This window comes from Tupaia chinensis, unplaced genomic scaffold, assembly GCF_000334495.1.
Source record: "Tupaia chinensis unplaced genomic scaffold, TupChi_1.0 Scaffold000051_1, whole genome shotgun sequence".
NCBI lineage: Eukaryota > Metazoa > Chordata > Mammalia > Scandentia > Tupaiidae > Tupaia > Tupaia belangeri.
In genome coordinates this window covers 683,967-695,052 of record NW_006159509.1, presented here as the reverse complement: position 1 = coordinate 695,052, position 11,086 = coordinate 683,967, and the positions used below count along the sequence as shown (strand labels likewise).

The 11,086-nt window shown below is 36.6% G+C and overlaps 1 pseudogene; it reads left to right on the top strand.

Annotated features, from left to right (window-relative positions):
* Positions 1-9,170: 9,170 nt before the first annotated feature.
* On the top strand, positions 9,171-10,707 carry LOC102483554 (zinc finger protein 82 homolog pseudogene; annotated as a pseudogene).
* Positions 10,708-11,086: the final 379 nt, after the last annotated feature.

The following is an 11,086-nucleotide window of genomic DNA, read 5'->3' as shown; positions in this document are numbered from 1 at the left end:
GGCAGGATGTTAATGAGAAATAGATATGGTTTATTACCTGTTGATGATGACATGTATAGTATTCTCAACTGGATTTGTCTGGGAAATATTTCATGATGGGTGAAGTCTCTTTAATAAGCAAAATGAGAAATAGTGATTGACTGTTTAAAAAAATTATAATAATAATTATTGGGAAAAGCATGGAAAAGATATTGAATGATAAAGCGGGGAGATTGATATCTCTGTATTGACTGACATGCATGGCATTCCCTTTTGAAAAAGCAATGGAAGTCAATGTAAAGTTATATGTAATCTAGTGTAATAGAAAGAAGATTATGATGATAATAAAATAAAATAAAAAAAAAATAGCAAGAGATGGAAGCTGCATATGGTGTAATGGCTACATCCCTGGACTCCCATGTAGTCAACCGCAATTTGAGTCCTGGACCTGGAGGCTTAAACTCACGCCAGGCACGTGTGTATGCATGTCCAAGATCCCAAGAGGAGAATGGAGGAGAAGGGATTGCAAGACGGCCATACCCCCAGGGAGTGGGGGGAAGGGTGATTTCTTGCTTTCTGTCTCTCTCTGTCTTTCTGGTGAGCACTTGTGCCCTATAGCAAAAAGTCTCCATTGAAAAAAAAAAAAAAAGGCAAGTAAGAAACATCAAGTCACTTTCAAAAGTTACCCTATTATGGGGCCAACAGGTTGGCATGGTGGCTAAGGTGCTGGACACAACCACATGGTCAACCATGGTTCGAGTCCTGGACCTGGTGGCTTGCTTTCTCACTCTCTCTCTCTCTCTCTCTTTCTCTCTCTCTTTCTCGTCAAAATAAGGAAAAAATTAATGAATAAATAAAATTAGATAAATAATTTTTTAAAACGTTACCCTATTAGGCTACTATCAAACCTCTCAACTGAAACAATGCAGGCAAGAAAAGAATGGGAAGACATTCAAAATACTAAAAGTAAAACAATTTCATCCAAGAATACTATATTCAGCAAGATTATACTTCAAATGGGAAGAACAGATAAAATCACTCACAGATAAACAAAAACTGAAAGAATTCAGCAATACTAGATAAGATCTTTAAGAAATACTGAGGGGAGTACTGTATCAGAACAACTAAAGGAGACAGAAAGAAATAAGAGAACAAAAAGCAAGTAAGAAAGGGCTAACAAATAGGTAGGAATAAAGCCACGAATATCAGTAAAAATGCTGAATGTTAATGGATTAAATTCTCCAATCAAAAAACACAAACTGGGGACCAGCAAATGGCATAATGGTTACGTTGCTGGACTCCCATGTAGTTGATCATGGTTTGAGTCCCAGACCCAGTGACTTGAAATTCATGCCAGGTGCATGTGCATGTATGCACAAAATCCTAAGAAGAAAATGAAGGAGAAGAGATTGTGGTGTGGCCAACCCCCCAGGGATAACTTCTTACTTACTATCTTTCTCTGTCTCTCTGATGAGCACATGTGCCCTGTAGCAAAAATCTCTCCAAAGAAAAAACACAAACTTGCTGAATGGATTTAAAAAGAAAAAAAAAGAAGGAAAAAAAAAAAAAAACATCTATTTGCTGACTACAAGAAACACACTTCATGGATAAAGACGTACATGGACTAAAAGTGAAAGGCTAGAAAAAGATATTCCAAGAAAACACAAATTAAAAAATGAAAAAAGGCTGGAATTGTGCTACTGATATCAGACAAAATAGACTTTAAGACAAAAACTGTATGAAGGGACATAGAAGGACATTATATAGTACTGAAAGAGCTAATTCACCAAGAAGATATAACACTTAAAAATATCTATGCACCCAATTCAGGAGCAACCAAGTATGTAAAAGGTAGGCCATTAGATCTAAAGGGAGAGATACATGATAACATATTGATCATTAGGGATCACAACAACCCATTCCTTTAGAGAGATCATCCAGACAAAAAATAAGCAAAGAGATATGAGATCTAAATGACACCACCAATGAAATGGACTTGACAGACACCTATAGAACTTTTCACCCAACAACCACAAAATATACATATTTCTCACCCCCTGCATGGAAACTTTACAAAGATTGGTCACATGATAGGGCATGAAACAAGTCTTTACAAATTCAAAGGCATAGAAACTATATCCAACATCTTCTCTGACCATAACAAAATTAAACTTGAAATTAATTTCAAGAAAATCCCTTAAAAAAACTCAAAGACATCTAAACTAAACAACCTACTCCTAAATGACTTTGTATCTACATAAGAAATTAAGACTGAAATAAAAAGATTCATTGAAACAAATGACAATGAGAGCCCAAGTTTCCACATGGGACACAGTGAAAGCATTCATAAAAGTGAAGTTTAAATCAATTAGTGCACATAAGAAAAAGATGGAAAGATGCAAATAGGCAACCTGACAACACACCTCCTAGAACTGGAAAGAACAACGAAAACATCACAAAAATGCCAGGAGAAAATAATGATTCAAGCAGAAATAAATGAAATAGAGAATAAACTAACTAAATAGAAAATAAATCAAACCAAAACCTGGTTCTTTGAGAAGATAAGCAAAATTGATACACTCTTAGCTAGGTTAATCAACAAGGAGAGATAAGAACCAGATTAATCAAATTTTTAATTAAACAGACAATACTACAGCAAATGTAACAGAAATACAAAAGATCATTAGAGAATATTATAGTGACTATATGCCAACAAGCAAGAAAACCTAGATGAGATGGACAAATTTCTAGACACATATAAGTTACCAAGATTGAATCAGGAAGACATAGAAAGCCTAAATAAACCAATAAGTGATAAAATTGAACCAGTGGTAAAGAAACTCTAAACAAAAGAAAACCAAGCTTCCAATGATTACACTCTTGAATTCCACAAAACTTTTAAAGAAGAGCTAACCCCACTCTACTCAAACAATTTCTAAAATTTCTAAAGGAAGGAACCTCCCAAATTTATTTTATGAAACCATCACTCTCATCCCCAAAACAGATGAGGACATCACAAAAAAAAAAAAAAAGAGAGAGAGAGAGAGAAAACTACAGACCAATTTCTCTGATGACTATAGATGAAAAAATTCTCAACAAGACACTAGTACATTATATCCAATTACACATTTAAAAAATTATATACCATGACCAGGTAAGCTTTATTCCAGGGATGCAAAGATGGTTCAAGATCCACAAAACTATAAATGTAATACACTATATTAACAGAAAGAAGGATAAAAAATCATATAAGCACACCAATTGACACAGAAAAAGCATCTGATAAAACAACCCTTTATATTAAGACTCTAAGCAAAATTAGCATAGAAGGGACAATTCTCAACACAATAAAAGCCATCTATAAAAAAAAAAAAAAAAAAAACATAGCTAACCTTATACTGAATGGAGAAAAACTGAAAGATTTTCCACTAAAAACTGGAACAAGACAAAGATGCCCACTTTCTCCACTCCTTTTCAATATAGAACTGAAAGTCTTAGCTCATGCAATCAGAGAGAGATTCAAATAAAAGGCATTCAAGTGGGGAAAAAAGAAGTGAAATTATCTGTTTCCAGATGACATGATTATATACATTGAAAACCCAAAGTAATACACAAAAAAACCTCCAATTAATAATAAATTAATACAGTAAAGTGGCAGGATACAAAATTAACATACAAAAATTCATACCATTTCTATACACCAACAGTGAACAAACCATAGTGGAACTGAAGAAAGCAATTACATTTACAATAGCCACAAAAGAAATAAAATATTTAGGAATAAACCTAGCCAAAGAAATCAAAGACCTCTATAAATAAAACTATGAAAAATTAAGAAGAGAAATTGAAAATAACACAAAAAAGTGGAAAGACATCCATGTTCCTGAATTGGAAGAATTAATATAATTAAAATGTCAATTCTACCCAAATTAACCTAAAAATTTAATGCAATCTCAATCAAATTACCAGAAATATTTTTCACAGATTGAAAAAAAAAAATTCAGAGAATTCATCTGGAATCTTAAAAGATCCCATATTGCCAAAGCAATAGTGTGCAAGAAAAGTGGATTAGGAGGTATCTCAGTCTCTGACCCCCAAAATATATATTACAAAGCTGTGGTAATCAAAACAGCACAGTATTGGCACAAAAACAGACATGTGGATCAATAGAACAGAATAGAGATCCCCAAAATATACCCCCAAACATACAGCCAACTAATTTTTGACAAAGAGAACCAGTCAACCCAGTGGGGAAAAGAAAAATCTCTTTAGCAAATGGTGCTGGAAAAACTGCGTATCCACCGGCTGAAAGATAAAACTGGATCCCTATCTCTCACCATTAACAAAAGTGGATAAAATGGATAAAAAAATATAAACCTAAGACTTCAAACTATAAACTACTAGCATACAGCCAACTAATTTTTGACAAAGAGAACCAGTCAACCCAGTGGGGAAAAGAAAAATCTCTTTAGCAAATGGTGCTGGAAAAACTGCGTATCCACCGGCTGAAAGATAAAACTGGATCCCTATCTCTCACCATTAACAAAAGTGGATAAAATGGATAAAAAAATATAAACCTAAGACTTCAAACTATAAACTACTAGTGGAGGGACCAGCAGATGGCATAATGTTTACATCACTGAACTCCCACATGGTCAACCACAGTCCAAGTTCTAGACCTGGTGGCTTGATGGATGGGTGTGGTGTGTGGGGGGGGGGGGAGTGGGGGAAGAAGGTGCGCAAAATCCCCAGGGGAGAATGAAGAAGGGATTGTGGCATGCCCACCACCCCCGGGGGGGTGATTTATTGTTTTGTGTCTCTCTGTCTGTCTCTGTCTCTCTGGCAAGCACATGCACCCTATAGTAAAAATCTCTCTTAACAAAACAAAAAACAACTACTGGATAATGCAGAGGAAATCCTTGAAGATACTGGAGAAGGTAAAAACTTCTTAAATAAATCCCTTAAAGTACAGGCAATAATCCCAAAAATAGACAAATGGGATTACATCAAGTTAAAAAGCTGCTCAGCAAAAGAAACAATAGTTCCAGAAACCATCAGAATGGAAGAATATATTTGCAAACTATACCTCAAACAAAGGACTGATAACCAGACTATACAGGGAACTCAAGCAGCTTAACAGAGAAAAAAAATTATCAACTCAATTAAAATATGGGCAAATGAGCTGAAAAGACATCTAGGAAGGCATATGAACAATTCCAAAAAGAATATGAAAAAATGCTCAATATCCCTTATCATAAGGAAGATAGAAATCAAAACCACAAGGAGATATCACCTACCCCTAGTCAGGATGGCTAAGATTAAAAAATGAATAAATAAACAATGATAAGTGCTGGCAAGGCTGTGGTGAAAAGGAAACTCTCCTACACTGTTGGTGGGAATGTAAATTAGTACAACCACTGTAGAAAACAATATAGAAGTTCCTCATAGACCTACAAATAGAACTACCACACAATTCAGCAATTCCACTTCTGGGTATCTATCTAAAGGTTAGGAAAATGTTCAATTGGAAAAGTGTTGCACATGGATATGTTTTTACTGCAGCATTAGTCACAATTGCTAAGACATGAAATCAACCCAAATATCCATGAATAGATGAATGAATTGAAAAAGTGAAGCACATATACACTATGGAATACTACTCTGCCATAAAAACAAGACTCTGGCATTTGATGGAAAGTGGACAAATATGGAAGATATACTGCTGAATGAAGCAAGCCAGACTATGAAAGAGAGATATGTCCCCACTTAGTGTATACCTAATGTCTTCATTCTATTGCAGAAACTGAAAGACTGGAGGATATAGAAGCCTGGAGAATTTTGCAGATACTGGAGACAGTGTGAGCGAAGAGTATGAAGTGGGGATGTTGAGAGAAAGAGAATCAAGAAGAAAGATAAAGACAAGACATTTAAGGGATACAGAAATAGAGGATTATCTGTTGATTATAAAGTATATGATAATATCTTTAACTGAACTGGTGCTCAATCTATTTATCCTCAGAAAATTAATTTTATAAGCTGTTGTGATGTACAGTGACTGAATGTATAAAATTACATTTTTTTAAATAAAATAAAATTTTTAAAAAAGGAACACAGAAATGGAGGATTGTCTGTTGATAACGTGTATGATAATATCTTTAACTGGGCTGGTGTGTAGTGTATTTATGCTGGAAAAATTCATTTCACAAGTTGTGGTGATGTACAGTGACTGCATAGAATAAAATTAAAAAAAATTTTAAGTAGATTCACATACCTATTTGTATGTTTACATTACAGAGTATTATTAGTTATCTAATTACAATATCATTAAAAGTATTTCTGTCTAAAACAAAAAGTCTCTATGGCCAGCCAGTGGCCCAGTGGTGAAGGTGGTTGGATCCCACATGATTGACTATATGGTTAGAGTCCCAGACTGGCAGCTTATAAAATGCACTGGCCATATGTGTACCCAAAATCCCTAGAGGAGAATGGAGGAGAAGGGATTGTGGCATGGCCATCCACCTGGGGGCGATTTCTCTCTCTCCCTCCCCCCCTCTGTCTCTCTCTCTCTCTCTCTCTCTCTCTCTCTCCCTGTCTCTGTGTCTCTGTGTGTGTGTGTGTGTTTGTGTGTGTGTAGTAAGACACACTTCTTATATAAAAAACTTTTTAAAAAAATGAAGATTAAAAATAAACAGTCTTTCATTAAAGAAAACTCCAGGGTTGATGGCTTCACTGTTCAACTCTACCAAACATAAAAAATAACCATATTTCACAAAATGCTATGAAAAATGAAAGGAGAGGTAATATCCCTAAACTCCTTTTGTGAGACTAGTATTATTCTAATACCAAAGCCAGACAAGACATCAGAAGAAAAGAAAACTACAGGCCAATATGCAAAAACACTCAACAAAATACTAGCAACCAAATTCAATGCCTCGTTAAAAGGATGATCCAGCATGATTAAATGTGATATAAGGATAAATTGAAAATCAACAAGAATGAAGGACAAAAATTACATTATCATCTCATAGATGCAGAAAAATCATTTGACAAAACTCGATATCCTTTCATGATTTTAAAAAATGATAAAAAAATTGGGAACCAGCAGTTAGCGTAATGGCTATGTCGCTGGACTCCCACGTAGTCGACCGCGGTTCGTGTCCCGGACCCGGTGGCTTAAAACTCACTCCGGGCGCGCGTGCGTGCCCAAGATCCCGAGAGGAGAATGGAGGAGAAGGGATTGCGGCATGACCATCCCCCCTGTGGGGTGATTTCTCGCTTTCTGTCTCTATGTCTCTCTCTGTCTGTCTGGCGAGCGCACGCGCCCTACAGTGAAAATCTCTCCAAAAAAAAAAAAGATAAAAAATTTAATAATTCTCAAGCTAGCCTTGGGACCTAATAGTTAAGTGCACAGCATCCCATATGGTCAATGGTGTGGTTGAAATACTGGTCCTGGGACTTGAAAAACTTGCTGGGTGTATGTGTGTACATACCCAAAATTCTGACAGAGTGGAGAAATGGAAAAGGGACTGTAGCATGCCATGCTCCATTGGAGGGTGCTTCCTCTCTCTCCCTCTCTTTCTGTCACTATCTGTGAGTGCATGTATCTTCTGACAAAAAGGAAAAAAAAATAAACAAATTAGATCTAGGACTTTACTTCAACAAATTAAGTCCATATATAATCAGCCTACAGCTCACATAATGCCTGTTAAAATGACTGTTACTGGGACCAGCAGTTAGCGTAATGGCTATGTTGCTGGACTCCCATGTAGTTGACCACAGTTCAAGTCCCTGACCTGGTGGCTTAAACTCATGCCAGGCACATGTACATGCATGCCCAAGATCCCAAGAGGAGAGTGGAGGAGAAGGGATTGTGGCGTGGCCATCCCCCCTGTGGGGTGATTTCTCGTTTTCTATCTCTCTGTCTCTCTCCGTCTTCCTGGTGAGCACACCTACCCTATAGCAAAAACCTCTCCAAAAAAGAAATATAAATAAATAAAATTATGGTTATCAAAAAGGCAAAAGATAAGTGTTAGTGAGAATGTGGAGAAATGGTACCCTTGTGTACTTTCAGAAGAAATGTAAATTAGTAAAGCCAATATGGGGAACAGTATGACAACTCTTCAACCAAGCAATCAATCAATAAATAAATAAATAAAGTTGCCATATAAGCCAGCAATCTTCTCCTGAGTATTTACCAAAAGTAATTAAAGTCAGGATGCTGAAGACATACCTGAGCTACCATGATTACTGAACACTGATCACAATAGACAAGATACCTTGAGAGAATCAACTCAAGTGCTCATCAAGAGATACACTGTGGGACCAGCAGACGGCATAATGATTATGTTGCTGGACTCCTATGTAGTTGACTGCTGTTCAAGTCCCAGATTCAGTAGCTTAAAATGCACACCAGGCACCATGTACGTGTGTGCCCAAAATTCTAAGAGGGGAATGGAGGAGAAGGGATTACAGTGTGGCCATCCCCTCGCCCCCAGGGGACGATTTGTAGTTTTCTGTCTTTCTAGCAAGTGCACCACACACCCTATAGCAAAAATCTCTCTCAAAAAAAAAAAAAAAAAAAAAAAACCTCTCCAAAAAAAAAAAAAAAAAAAAAAGATAAATTGGTGAAGAAAATGTGATGTATCCAATACACAATCAAATACTATTTATCCTTTAAAAAGAAAGTCTGCCATTTCCAGAAACATGGATAGAATTTGAGAACATTAAATGAAATAACCCAAACAGAAAGACAAATCCCACCCATTCTCACTTAAAAGTAGAATCAAAAACAATTAAATTCACAGAAGACAAAATAGAATTGTAGTTACCAGAGTCTGAAGAGGGAGGGAATGAAGAGATGATAATCTAAGGGTAAAAACCTTGGATAGGGGAATAAGTTTAATTTTTTTTTAGTTCTATTGCACAGTGTGGTGGATATAGCTATTATTGGGTCATCAGGAAAGTTTGTGATGGAGGCCCCGGGGACGTAGACTGTCTCGGCCCTCGTTTCCTTCGCTTCTGCCCGGCATCACTGCTAGACAGGTTCCGTGCAGGGAGCTAGCGGTCCTGGTTTGGAGCTCTGGTCCTGGCCATCCATAGAAAGGCGCTGCAGCCCCAGGGCTATGGCCTCTGGATTCTGCTTCTCCTGACAAATACCAAGTCCAACTGACCAGTTCTTGAATTTCTAAACTATGGCCCAGGGATCAGTGATGGTCAACGATGTATCCATAGTCTTCTCTCAGGAAGAGTGGGACTACCTGGACTTGGAACAGAAGGACTTGTACAGAGATGTGATGCTAGAGAACTACACCAACTTGTTCTCACTGGGATACTTCATTTCTAAACCAGATGTGATTTCCTTATTGGAGTAAAGAAAAGAGCCCTGGAAAGTTCTGAGGAAAAGAAGATGATATTCAGATCTGGAGAACAAGTATGAGACCAAGAAGTTAACTTCAGAAAATGAAATTTATGAAATAAATGTATCCCAATGGAAGATAATGGAAAGAATTAAAAGCCATGGCCTTAAGGGTCTCATTTTAAAAAGCTATTGGGATTCCAAAAGAAAGTTTGAAGTGCCAGAAGGATCTCAAGAGCAATATTTCAGTCAAGTGAAAATTATATCTGAGAAAGTGTCCTCTTACCAAAAACACACATCTGGTACTCCACAGCAGAGAATTCATTTTGTTGAGAAACCCTATGAATGCAAGGAGTGTGGGAAGGCTTTTAGAGTGTGCCAGCAACTTACTTTTCATCACAGAATTCTTACTGGGGAAAAGCCCTATGAATGTAAGGAACGTGGGAAGGCCTTTAGACAGACTACACACCTTACTTATCATCAGAGACTTCTTCTGGTGAAAAATTCTATGAATGTAAGGAATGTGGAGAAGCTTTCATATGTAGTCCAGATCTTAGAGTACATCAGAAAATTCATATTGGTGAGAAGCCTTATGAATATAAAGAATGTGGGAAAGCCTTTAGAGTAGGAGGACAACTTACTCTCTATCAGAGGATTCATACTAGTGAGAAACCCTATGTATGTGAAGAATAGGGTTTTAGACAGTATGGGAAGGCCTTTAGACAGTATGCACACCTTACAGTATGGGAAGGCCTTTAGACAGTATGCACATCAGAAGCTTAATATTGCTGACAAGCTCTATGAATGTAAAGAATGCAGAAAGGCCTTTTTGTGGAGCTCTGGCCTTAGAGTACATCACAAACCATACTGGTGAGAAACCCTACGGATGAAAAGAATGTGGAAAGACCCTTAGCCGTGCTTATCATCTTATTCTCCATCATAGAATTCATACTGGTTAAAAACCTTATGAATGTAAGGAATACTGGAAGGCCTTTAGTCGTTATTCACAACTTATTTCACATCAGAGTATTCATATTGGTGTTAAACCCTATGATTGTAAAGAATATGGGAAGGTCTTTAGACTACTCTCCCAACTTACTCAACATTAAAGTATCCATATTGGTGAGAAACCCTATAAAGGTAAGGAACGCGGGAAGGCCTTTAGATTATGCCAAAAGCTTACTCTACAACAGAGCATCCATACTGGTGAAAAACCCTTTGCGTATAAAGAATGTAGGAAGGCCTTCAGACTTAATTCGTCATCTGAGAATTCATTCTGGGGAGAAACTCTGTGAATGTAAGAATGTAAGAAAGCCTTTAGACAGCATTCCCACCTTACCCATCATCTGAAAATTCACAATGTAAAAATATGAGAAAGACTTTTTGGCTTTGTGTTACAGAACGTTCTGTGAATGTAAAAATTAATCTCTTGTTTGATATATGCAAACTGATTCCACATACAGGTTTTATGTCATTAAAAGACTATTAATTTTACATATTCCGCCATCACTCAAATCTGAAATTTCAGCACATCTGTTATAAAAACAAACCCTATTAATTCAGTAAATATGGGAAGGACATATAAAAAGAAAAAAAGAAGGTTGTGATGTATTTTTTCTGTTTTTCTATGCAATACCACTAAAAGAATAAAGTAATTTCAAGTCTTCTCATCACAAAACATGTTATATATTGTACATAATGGATATGTTAATTAGCTTGATTTAAGCAATTCACATTGTAATAAAAAAGTCT